Here is a 13965-nt window from a genome sequence, read left to right as displayed (position 1 = left end):
TGCGCCAGTATTTCTTATATGAACAGATAGTAAACACGTACATCAACAGTTGGGTTGCCGTGTCCTCAAAACATGTGCCGAGAGTAATAAAAATAAGACATCCAGTCAACAACATAGACTTTGTAGTGATAGCGAAGTTATGCCTCCGTTCATCTTCCCGCTAGGCCTCAGACTCAACATGAATACCAAAATCACGTGTATGATCAACAAGCAACTGCATTAGTTTGACGCACGGGAAAAATGAAAAAGTATATATATATATATATATATATATATATATATATATATATATATATATATATATCAAAAACAGCAAAAGGGTATCCAGGGGTTATCCTTGTTACTTGTTTTTTTTTTAATTTTAATCAGCATACTTTGAAATTGCAGTGATAATACCGTACTGAATTATGGTGCCTCAACTTAAGTACCATATTCATCTGAATCTATCTATCTATCTATCTATCTATCTATCTATCTATCTATCCCTCTACATATATATGTATATGTGTGTGTCTGCGTGTGTCTCTGTGCGTATATATATATATATATATATATATATATATATATATATATATATATATATATATATATATATATATATATATATATATATTGGAGCTAATCAACGGCAGCATTCCTCCTAATTTTTGGACTGCCATGCTGGCTTGGCGATAACTATTAATATCCAGTACCGATGTCGTGCTCTCCTGTAGAGAGACTAAGAAATACTAATATCTCTATTTGTGAAAACCAATGGATGTATTCCACTGAATTTAGATAAATAATCTTTCGTACAGACGGTCAGTAGCGGCGCCTGCTGGGCTCGGCTTCTCGACATTGATAAGGGGCAATACCCCGAAACTAGTCTGTAGATGCCAGACCAGCAAGGGGAAGCGGCTGATCTCCCTTGTTAGAAGGTTGTAATGGACGCAGGTTCGTGTGTCACATAACTAGCTAGAGGGGATGGCCTCTTGGACCTAATCAACGGCAGCATTCGTCCTAATATTTGGACTGCTATGATGGCTTGGCGATAACTATTAATATATGTATATATATATGTATATATATATATATATATATATATATATATATATATATATATATATATATATATATATATATATATATATATATATATATATATATATATATATATATATATATATATATACATACATATATATATATATATATATGTATATATATATATATATATATATATATATATATATATATATATATATATATATATATATATATATATATATATATATATATATATATATATATATATATATATATATATATATATATATATATATATAAAATTATTTAAAATTATAAATATATATATATATATATATATATATATATAGTTTTAGGGAAAATAACCAATTTTCAAGAACTCATCAATGAAAATCCACTATCCCATATAGAAAAATTAATAATTAAAAGCACAATAAATGAGTATAATATAAAGTAAAGTAAATATCATAAGATAAATATAATAAAAAGATTATACTCATTTATTGTGCTTTTAATTATTAATTTTTCTATATGGGATAGTGGATTTTCATTGATGAGTTCTTGAAAATTGGTTATTTTCCCTAAAACTATATATATTTTATATATACTTTATCTATAAGGCTCAATTTAATTTTAATTTTTTATAAATTGATTTTAATTGAGTTTTTTACCTGTAATTTTGGATTTTGTCCCTAATAATATTATATATATATATATATATATATATATATATATATATATATATATATATATATATATATATATATATATATGTACATATATATACATATACATTTTTACAGACACATACACGCACACATATATATAAAAATGTATGCATGCCTATATGTATGGATACATACAACCATGCATACATACACACATACATACATACATACATACATAGACATTGCTAAGAGTGTAGGCTCTCAGTTCTTCCGGCTTCATCACTCATTTATGATTACAGCTCTGGCGAATATCAAACTTCGATATTAGTAAAACCAGCAAACTTTTATGCCAATATCCAATCATAATTCCTGAAATTTGTTTCTTATACCTAATACGGAATGCTTGAATCATACGCATTTCTTACACGTAGAAGCTTATATTTTGAAATTATATATATTTATATATAGTAGCCCAATCCATGAATATTTCACGGAATTAATAGTAAATTTTTGGGTTATTTTGGAAATTTATCCAAAATACCTGAAAACGTAGCCCATGTGCCAAAAGATAGTCACTCATTTGCTAATCATTGAAAGGTGAGGGCAATTGCAGTACGATGATTACTTAGTGTACTTTATGTATGCACTTTATATAATTTATACACATTTTTATAGACTAAATACACAGCACCTTCCCTGTTCTTCTCTCACTCTTCACTTCACCCTCTTTTTCCTTTTCTTTTTATTTTTTGATTTTCATTTTTTCCTTGAACTGATCATGTGAAAGTGTTAGAGATAGACTAAGTACTGGAGGAAAAATCGTTTTAAATTTGTGGACAAGGCCAGAAATTTCAGGAGGTAAACCAATTACATAGACTCCAGTGCTCGACTAGTATTTATGTTATCGACTCCGAAAGGGGACCTCGGCAGAATTTGAAATCAATGCTAAAGACGGACGGAATGCCACAAATCATTGTTGCTAGTGTCGTAACGACTGCCATATTGTTTGTTTTGAGGTTTTCCATTGGCTATTCATGAATGTCAGGCAGGTTGTCCATGTATAAAATGAGAAGAATGATATCCATATTTCTTTTTCCGGAGAGATTGTAGACTGGTTTTCAATTTCATTTCAAAACTATAGTTGTCTTTTTTTTTTTTTTTTTGTTATATGCCATGTTTTGTACAAATAGTGTTTTTCATAGAAAGATTCGTATAATATGTAAGTGTGAAAACATTTATTGACTTTCAATCAATATGTGTACATGTAGTCATTTGTTTATGAAAATGACGGGCTGGCAGAATCGTTTAGCACGCCTGACACAATGCTTAGCTGCATTTGGAGCGTCTTTACACTCTGAATCCAAATTCCACTGAGGTCCACATTGTCTTTCGTAGTTTCGTGGTCGATTAAATAACTACCAGTGAAGCACTGAGATCGATGTAATTGAGTAACCTTCTGTAAAATTTCAGGCTTACAGTAGAAATTTTGCATGGTGTTATTAGAAACTATATGTTAAATATGTCAATTATATGTTCAATATGTTAATTGGTATTAGCACTCACATATAAGTGTGAAAGAATTTGTTTTTGTTTTTTTTGTTTTTTTGCAGCTTGGAGTTTAAATATAAATCAGAAACTAAGGAAAGATGGCAATGCTAACTGTGAAATATTTTACAATTTAATTGACATTTAGTTTTCCTAGAAATATAAAAATGTAGATGAAATGTAGATGTTTGGAAAACAAACGTCAGAACTCACTGCAATAAAAAGCAGGCACTTTGTTGCTACAATTAACTTAATCAACTTTATTTAATTATCTTCATACAAATAGATATGTATATATACTTCTACATATCTAAATGTTATTTTTGCCAAGTGAATATATGCGTAATTGCAATTAATCAAATGTTAAGCTATATTACACTTTTAGACGCTATATATGTAGATTTATTATGTGTTCCTCAGACTATATCTATCAGAAATATTAGCAATCTTAATCTGGCCCACTAGATTTCATTGAAGTATAGTTTGAGACGGGAATTATTGAGGTTATTAAAATCAACCAAACACCACCGTTGAAATCCCCACATTTCTTTAAAAGACAACTATTTCAGCCTATATTGTCTTAATTTTCCAAGCCATTTATTAGATTTCACTAGAATAAATTTTCCTTTCATTTACTGTAAACTCCTTTAAAGCGATCATTCGTTAACAACTAATTATGACAGACTTTAGTATATATGATTTACCATTTCAAGTGTATGAGATATCAATATTGATTTTTTTCCAATTGCTATCTGAATATATTTTCTTTTATTCGAACATCATATCCATCTTTAGTATTACATTTTCTTTGTGCCTTTATAAATAAAGACAATGTGCTTCACATTTTTACATACTTTGTACATCCTTCCTCACGTAACCAAAACATGGATCAACATTTCCATATGCACCATATTTCAGCTCGTTAATCTCTATGGAGCATTACTCATCTGCGTTGATGTCAGATGAAGAGGGTCTTCATTTAGTTCCCGTCTACTTTGTGCGTGTATTTGGCTGACGTAAACTGAAAGCTCCTCGAGTATATGTGTGTGTATATATATATATATATATATATATATATATATATATATATATATATATATATATATATATATATATATATATATATATATATATATATATATATATATATATATATATATATATATATATACGTATATATATATATATATATATATATATATATATATATATATATATATATATATATATATACTTACATATATATATATGTATAAATATGTGTGCGTGTGTGTGTGTATGAATTTATATTTCTATGTGTGTGTGTGCGCGTGTGTGTGTGGGTGTAGATGTGTGCGTGTGCGTGCGTGTGTTCGCCAGGTGATTATCAGTTAAGACTCAAAAGCTGCTCTTTCATTCGATGCCGACTCTTTATACTTATATTGAAGCAGATATTTTTGATGTCATATCAGATTGAATGGCTCAAAGCAGTCTATACAGTGCATATTCCAGAAACTTCAGTCTGTGGACAAAACACGGCCTTTGTCCTTAAATCTTTAATGACACAACCAATGTGTCAATTTGGTGTCAATCACTTTCTAATCCCTAATATTTGACAGCAATTCTAGTCACATTGTCCTTTGTTGAAATTCCCAGCAAGGACAACTGTAACCAGAACACACGATCGGCAAGACTGTGACTTCCTCAGATTATGCACTCAGCAAAATTTGATGAATGAGTTCTGATAGAAACTTGTGTAATTTCTCTATCAAACAAACATCGGATATGAAAATCACACAATTTTAAATAGTTTATGCAAACTGATGTATATGGGTGTGCCTGTGTGTATGTGTGTGTTTGTGTGTGTATGTGTGTTATCACTGTTTGTGTAAATAGTGCTCTCTTTTAAAGATAATCATTGTATAGGTCATTCCTTGTATGATACGCATACCAAGAAAGTAATATTTTCAAGAAGGGATGCTTGTAATGGAATTAGAACCGAGATTTATTGACGCAGTGAATTTCATACGCTCCTGTAAATAAATATTTTAATCGCACACAATCTTACTTGCTTATTTTCATAGTTCATCGTTTATTCTGGGGAAACGGAAGTGAAGAAAGAAAAAGAGTAGTGGCAATGAATTATTTTTTTTATATCAAATTTATTTGCTTTTTCTTCTTCATTGTAGTTTCAGTTCTTTCTTTGAAAAAATCCGTTGAATAGAATCTATTCTCCTGTAATGATAAGAATGAAAGTAGATTTTAAAGAAACTAGAAGTATGCTAAGATGGTGACTGAAATTCGAATATAGGTCTGCTTTGAAACACTGTTACTCAAATAAAATAATAAAATAATAGAAACATAATAAAACAAAATTAAATAAATTCTAATAAGGTGGTAACAAGTGGAACAAATGTTCAATGCTTTGCCAAAGCGACTAAAAGACAATTGTCAAAGTTATGTTAAGCAAACGTAGCAGCAAACGTGAATATTGGCAGAAAAGGTTTACTCAATGGTAGGAGTTAAGAAAAGAAAAGAGGAAATCTTAATACAAGATTGGGAGAATCAAATAGCGTTCTGAAAAACAGTCATAAAAAGGAAACAAATGGGAGGGGGAGTTTTAAGAAAATAAATAAAGAAAGAAACTAGAAAACATCTTAAAACTGAACAAACTAAATGTGGTAATCAAACATAGAATGATGAAAGCAGTGATGAAACTAAAGAAAGAATAATATGGAAAAAGCAAGACGCTATTCAGTATTATATCAATAGGATAAACTGAAGAGTGAAATCGTGAGAATAATACAGTCTTAGAAAAGTACGTAAAGAAAGAGAGAATAATAAATAGGGAGCCAGAAAAGAAAATAGATTAAGAAGATAAGAACATTAGAATGTAAGAAATGATTGATAAAATATTAAGACAAAGCTATTGAGTTAATGGTAGATGGTACTAAAGTTAGCGAGAAAACGAAATCTGGGAGTGAAGGATATTTGATGAAATTTAAATAAGAAATAATGATTTCATATTTTGACAAAATACTATTTTGAGGGAAGGGGTAAGTCGATTACATCGACTTCAGTGCTCAACTCTTACTTATTTTATCGACCCCGAAAAGATTAAAGACAAAGTTAACCTCGATGAAATTTGAACTGAGAACATAAAGTCGGACGAAAAGTCTCTAAACAATTTGCCCGGCGTGTTATCGATTCTGGTAGCTCATCGCCTGTGATTTCAATTTTATGCACAAGTCCAGCAATTTCGGGGTAGAGGTAAGTCGATTACATTCATACCCAGATTTCAATTCTTTCTTATTTTCTCGACCCCGAAAGGATGAAATCCAAAATCAACCTCGGCAGAATTTGCGCTCAGAGTGTAAGAAAAGAAATTGCCGCCAAACATTTTGAAAACGAGTCAGCCAGCTCACCACTTAAGAAGTGAATGTGTTCATATGATGATAGTTTTGATATGATGTAAGTGTGGGAATACTTGGTGAATGTTAGATAATATTGTTGAACACCGAAATTAATGCTAAATTATTTAAGGTATGATAAAAATGTAACGAGAAATAATTGATCAAGTAGGACAAAAATAAGGTGTCATGAGTTAATAACTGGTAGTGTTTGATATTAATGGTATGTACAGAAGAATGTATTACAATTTTTATTAGTTTTATTCTGATAACATCAAGGAAGCAGAGACTTCACCTTGCCTACCAAGAAAATCGGCAATTTGTAAATATCGATTTGTAAATATTCAAAAGAGTAAACGGTTGGGAGATTAAAAGGGTATTGTTTTGAAATGGAAAATATTCACTTGTGGCTTCAACTATGGTCAAAACAGTTCTAACTTTAAGTAACATACAAAGTGTAAGTGAGTGTGAGTGTGTTTGTGTGTGTGAACATGCATGTCTTTGTGTAACATTATGTGTAGCTGTGTGTGTGTGTGTGTGTGTGTGTGTGTGTGTGTGTGTGTGTGTACTCGATTATCGACACATGCGATGTGTGGCTTGTCCTTTATAAAAGTTGATGAAACTGGCTAAAATTTTTACTCCACATTTCCGACATTCATGTTCCAGAACTTTAAGATACACAGTTTCTAGTGTTCCTTTCTCTCTACGACGTCTGTCTATCAAAGTGTTTTCTAACGTAAAGAAGAACATGCCATTCCAATTACTGGGGATTCTAACGAAAATGTTTGTGTTCTGAATCAGTATATACACTGAAAAATCGACCTTTAAAATGATTTCCGTTAGACGAGCAACATTCTATCCAAAGCTGTCATGAATTGTAATAGTCACTCAGTATGTTCCTACTTTTATGTAAGAAAATATCCTGTATATTATTTGATTTCGACAGTTAATATTCATATGATGGTTGCATAAATGTGGATTTGCTGTGAATGATGTGATGGAAGGCTTTAGTGTTAAGTAATATATACAGATACAAATTACAAACGGATAATCGTGCTTTCTAAAACATCACCAACAACAACAATATATATATATATATATATATATATATATATATATATATATATATATATATATAGTAAAGTAACGAGAAAATTTGTCCATTTGCTGAAATGCACTGAAAAATTATAAACAAAGGAAAATGCAGAGGGATTTTACATTGGAATATGTGTGCTTATGTGTGTGAGTGTGTGTGTATGTGTGTATGTGTGTGTTAGAGTGTCTAAGTGAGTGTGTGTGGATCAAGTCTAAGAAATATCAATTTAAGAAGGAATTTAATAAAAAGGATTTTAAAAATTGCATAAAGAAAATATTACCGGTTTCGATGATGTATCTCAAATATCAGTAAAAAGTTATAAAAATTTGAAGTAAAAACATTTTATTTTCCGTCTGGGGTCAAAAACATATATATATTGTGTTACAATTTCATACTATCACAACTATTTTATTGCATTTAGTAAGAGAAAAGACATTTTATAAATAACTTAGTCGTTAGGGAGACTGATAGTATATGTGGCAAGCTTAAAAATTAACTATCTATGTGGGTCGATTCATTTGACTAAAATTCTTCAAGACCGTGCCCAGCATGTTCGCAATCTAATGGCAGAAACAGATAGAAGATAAATGAGAAAAGATAGCCAATATCTGTTCTACTAAATTGGAATAAAAACTTATGAAAGCATAAAAATATAAAATTACCACTAATTTCTTCGTGATGGTTAGCGAAAGTGAGAACGTTCAACAACGTAAATATCTGCTTTTATAAGCATATTTTATCAGCATAAAATTCTACGCAATTTCCGTTATAAATATATATGTATGCATGAATCTATGTGTGTATGTATATATTTACATACGCACGAATATATGTGCATATAAATAAATATATATATATATATATATATATATATATATATATATATATATATATATATATATATATATATATATATATATATATATATATATATATATATATGTATATAGCGATGTGTATGCGTGTGTATAAAATGATATACTACTCAAAAAAATTTCAACTCTGATTTTCTACTTGTTTACAATCATATAATAATATAAGATAGTACAATATAATGAAGTTATAGACAATTAAAAATTAAATATCCTTTCTGACTGAAGTCCTTCTTTCATGCATTAAACTATGCAATTTTCAGGCTCATATACTAGTGGTGACAGTTATGTTTCACAATTTACAACTGTTGTAAATCGTAAAACATAACTGTTGCCACTACAACCTGAACCTGAGGATTGCATAATTTAAGGCATGAAAGTGCTAGTTCAATCTGAATGGACTTTTAATATTCTATTATTTCATTATATTACATTATATTATATATTATATTATTATAAGATTGTAAATAAAACGTGAAAATCAAAGTTGAGATTTCGTTGAGTAATATATATCTGTGTCTCTGTCTATGTCTGTGTTTGTGTACGTGTATGCATGTATGCATGTGTATATGTATGGTATTAAGTAATGTTTTTTCTCGGTATGAATATTTCGTATAATTCTTCAATACCCAGAACACATCTATTGATTATTTCCAACTCTAGAGTATAGCTAGGAATCATGTTATCAATTGGCAAGATTAGTTTGTTTAGGTTATTAGTATTCATCATTTTCCTATCCCTAAAAGAATTTAAGTGATTAGTCTACCTTCTCTTCAGATTAAAAGAACTTGACCCTATTGAAAAATACATCCGTCCGTACACATAGACACACAGTCACACCCACACACATACTCTCTTTCTCTCTCTCACACACACATACACATATATATATATGTATGTGTATATATATATATATATATATATATATATATATATATATATATATATATATATATATATATATATATATATATATATATATATATATATATATATATATATATATATATATATATATATATATGCACACACATACATAAACATATCAGTAGAAGAAGATACATGGATATCTTACTAGAAGAGTTCGGGATAAAACAGACATTGATCATTAAAGCAGTCTATCATGAACCTACAACCGGGTTACTATATCCAACTTTGAAAAGTGTGCCTTTGCAGTCAACGAACAGGAGATACAAACCAAATAGCCGATGCACAAATGGCAAAGAGATTCACAAAAAGCAGCAAAATATAACAGCAGATGCAGACTTTGTGGAGTTAACACTGAAGATATCACTCACATCATAAGCAGTCGTCCAAAAATGTCATGAAGGTATTATCTACCGATGAGACATGATGTTGTGTCTAGAACACTGTATAACGAGATCCATCAGAAGGATGAATCTGAGGACAAAGAAATAAGAACTTACAGTATGGTGGAAGTCATAGCCACTTATAAAAATGATAAAGGTATACTGGTGGAATGTCCCACTGAAAGCCTCAATAAAGTGTACACAGGTGAGAGCTGACATGATAACTTGTGTACAGTTGTGTACAGTTGTGGAAATCAGCTGCCCAGCGGATGTTAACATAAAGCTGAATATAAGAAAATACTGAGGCTGAATTACTGAGAAATTTGCATTTACTATATCCAGATTACAAGTTCAGGTTTATATCTATAATCATTGGGGCACTGGTTTATGTAACACACTGCCTAAATGCCAATTTTGAGAAAGCATGCTTTTCAAAACCAGAAAGGGGAAGCCTGATTCAAAGACTACAGATCAAATCCACTATAGGAACTGTAAAAATATGGAAAATTTTATGGAAAAGTATTACTTAAGTATATACCAGTGCGTCTACATATGCAACTACATGCATGAGAAGACATTCCTAAAACAAAACGTACAAATCTGAACATATACATACATACATACATAAAATACTATTTCTCTATTGGCATGACATCTTGAAATAAAGCTGAATAATGACATACATGCATAGATACATAAATCCATGCATGCATACATACATACGTGCATGCATACATATATGCATACATATATGCATACATACATGTACATGCATGCATATGCATACATACATAGATACATACAAACATACATATATATGTATATTGACATCTGAGGGGCCTTGACAAAGAGGAAGCACACAGAGACGACAAACATCTGTGAAGGTGCAGCAAACTCCATCGACTTATATACATGAATATATCCTTGCCAATAGAGAATATAAATATAAATATATTCTTGCTAATAAAGAGTCAGTTTCTAACCTATATCAAATATTCCTTCATTGGAATTTCAACAACGTCAACAGGGTATTTTTATGTATATATGTATGTATGTATGTATGTATGTATGTATGTATGTATGTATGTATGTGCGGAGGCGCAATGGCCCGGTCGTTAGGGCAGCGGACTCGCGGTCATAGGATCGCGGTTTCGATTCCCAAACCGGGCGTTGTGAGTGTTTATTGAGCGAAAATACCTAAAGCTCCACGAGGCTCCCGCGGGGAATAGTGGCGAACCCTGCTGTATTCTTTCACCACAACTTTCTCTCACTCTTACTTCCTGTTTCTGTTGTGCCTGTAATTCAAAGGGTCAGCCTTGTCACACTGTGTCACGCTGAATATCCCCGAGAATTCTGTTAAGGGTACACGTGTCTGTGGAAGGCTCAGCCACTTGCACGTTAATTTCACGAGCAGGTTGTTCCGTTGATCGGATCAACTGGAACCCTCGACGTCGTAAGCGATGGAGTGCCAACATAACATTACATGTATGTATGTTTGTATGTATGTATGCATGCATGCATATGTTCAGATTTGTATGTCTTGTTTTATGTATGTTTTCTGATGCATATGCATGCAGGTCACGGTTTTTTGTGGGCCTGTATCTCCTCTCCTAAATTAAAACTAGTTTTCCAGATGTATCCGGAGGTCTTTACTAGGTCGATGTGTTCCTTCTTATCCATGGCCTATCCAAACTGGCGGTAGAATGGATAAAAAGCCCTTAGAATTTAACATTACCTTTGATTCAAATTTTAAGGTAGTAAATTTTCTGGGCGTCACGTTGGACATTAATACTAAATTATACTACCCATATCGAAAACCCAATCAATCCCTGCAATATATTAACGTGGCTTCTAATCATCCTAGGTTAACTATCAACAACAGCATTGTTACAACTTTTCCATTAGAATTCCAAATTCTGCTAATGAGAAGATCTTTAATCAGCATGCACCGGAAAAAAAATAAATAACGCCTTGAAACTAAATGGTTTTAATGAACAAGTTTTCGTGCATACCTAACACTAAACTTAAGAGAAAATTGGCAAATATATCTCCTAACTCTATCTCTAAACCTATTAGTGCAAACTCTGTATTGATAAACATAGGTATAAATAAGCCATTTGATAATCAGATGATGCTTCTTCTTCTTCTTCTTCTTCTTCTTCTTCTTCTTCTTCTTCTTCTTCTTCTTCTTCTTCTTCTTCTTCTTCTTCTTCTTCTTCTTCTTCTTCTTCTTCTTCTTCTTCTTCTTCTTCTTCTTCACCCCCTTCCTCCGCTGCTACTGCTGCTTAATCAATCAAAACCAAGAATTCATATACTTTTAGGACTGCAATTACCTTCCACCTGCTACGAAGCCTACACAAGAGTAAAAATGGGAGACACACAGACAAAAAAAAAAAAAGAAAGGGAAATTATCCCTTGCGTTAGAAGACTATGGAAATATTTTTTTTAAGATTTAATTAAATGTTGCCCCAATTAAATTGTTTATCATGCTTTACTTATAGTTCAAAATATCGCAAAGACTAAAACACGTAATAAATGTACTTCATGATAATATTATTTTAGCATTTTCTAACTCACCTTATGTTCCTTATATATATTTCTCTCTATTTAACTATCTCACATCCTCTCTGATGAAGGAATTTCCATAATATCCCAGCAACATATGTAAGACTATATCTAGATCTATTTGCTTATAAATATCCGGAATTACCTCACAAACTTGGCTTTGCTATCTAATATATATATATATATATATATATATATATATATATATATATACATATATATATATATATATACACATATATATATATATATATATATATATATATATATATATATATATATATATATATATATATATATATATATATATATATATATATATATATATAGAGAGAGAGAGAGAGAGAGAGAGAGAGAGAGAGAGAGAGAGAGAGAGAGAGAGAGAGAGAGAGAGAGAGAGATAGTTAGATGGTTAGATAAATATGTATATGTAACCACTCCTGAAGACGTGCCAAACGTCTAAATCCAATGGACCAGTCACTGGATAAGTTTAGCACAGAAATGTTAACATGAAGCGGTGAATAAATCGATATATCGAATTTGAAGTCTCTGTCTCTTTTGAATATGAAAATTTAAAAGTTTAAAAACCTTATGATATAAATATAAACTGTGAGAAAGACCCTTAAGGAATCTAACTAATGATCTCCTAAGGTAAGTTCTTATGCTATATTGGTAACGGTTGCTACATCCTCTGGGATATATATATATATATATATATATATATATATATATATATATATATATATATATATATATATATATATATATATATATATATATATATATATATATATATATATATATATATATATATATATATATATATATGTATATATACATATATATGTATTCATATATATGGACGTATTTATATATATGCATATATATGAATATGTGGGTTGATCCACTACTCAGGAAGAAACTATTCTAAGAGTGCATCCTGCCTTATCTTCGAAACGCCTAGTTTAGAATAGAGGCAGCTGATGAAAAAATAATCCAAGTGGATATTTGTTTTTCTATGTGCTCGTTCCGTTGTCTGTAGTTCATTTTTCTAACGTCCTGTACCCGAAAATGCATGTATATACACATGTAGATGTAAGTATGTACATATATCTGTGTATACATGCTTATATATCCGTTGTATTATTTTTATACATATGTATATATATATATATATACATTTAGCTATACATACATACATATATATATATATATATATATATATATATATATATATATATATATATATATATATATATATATATATATATATATATTAAATATATACTTCTATAAAACAAATTTTACAAAATATATAGTATCTGTTAACAGTTTTAGCCAAAAACTCACAGTTGAGTTTTTGTATATATATATGTATACATGTCTCTTAAAGGATAGAGCTCAAAATCAATGCATTGAAGATACTTTATTGCAGCAACAATTATAATAACAGAAACAACCACAATAAGCCAAACCTATGCACATTTCAATAGG

Source organism: Octopus bimaculoides, chromosome 1, assembly GCF_046866305.1.
Source record: "Octopus bimaculoides isolate indiv1 chromosome 1, ASM4686630v1, whole genome shotgun sequence".
Lineage (NCBI taxonomy): Eukaryota > Metazoa > Mollusca > Cephalopoda > Octopoda > Octopodidae > Octopus > Octopus bimaculoides.
Note: the sequence above shows the minus strand (reverse complement) of the source record.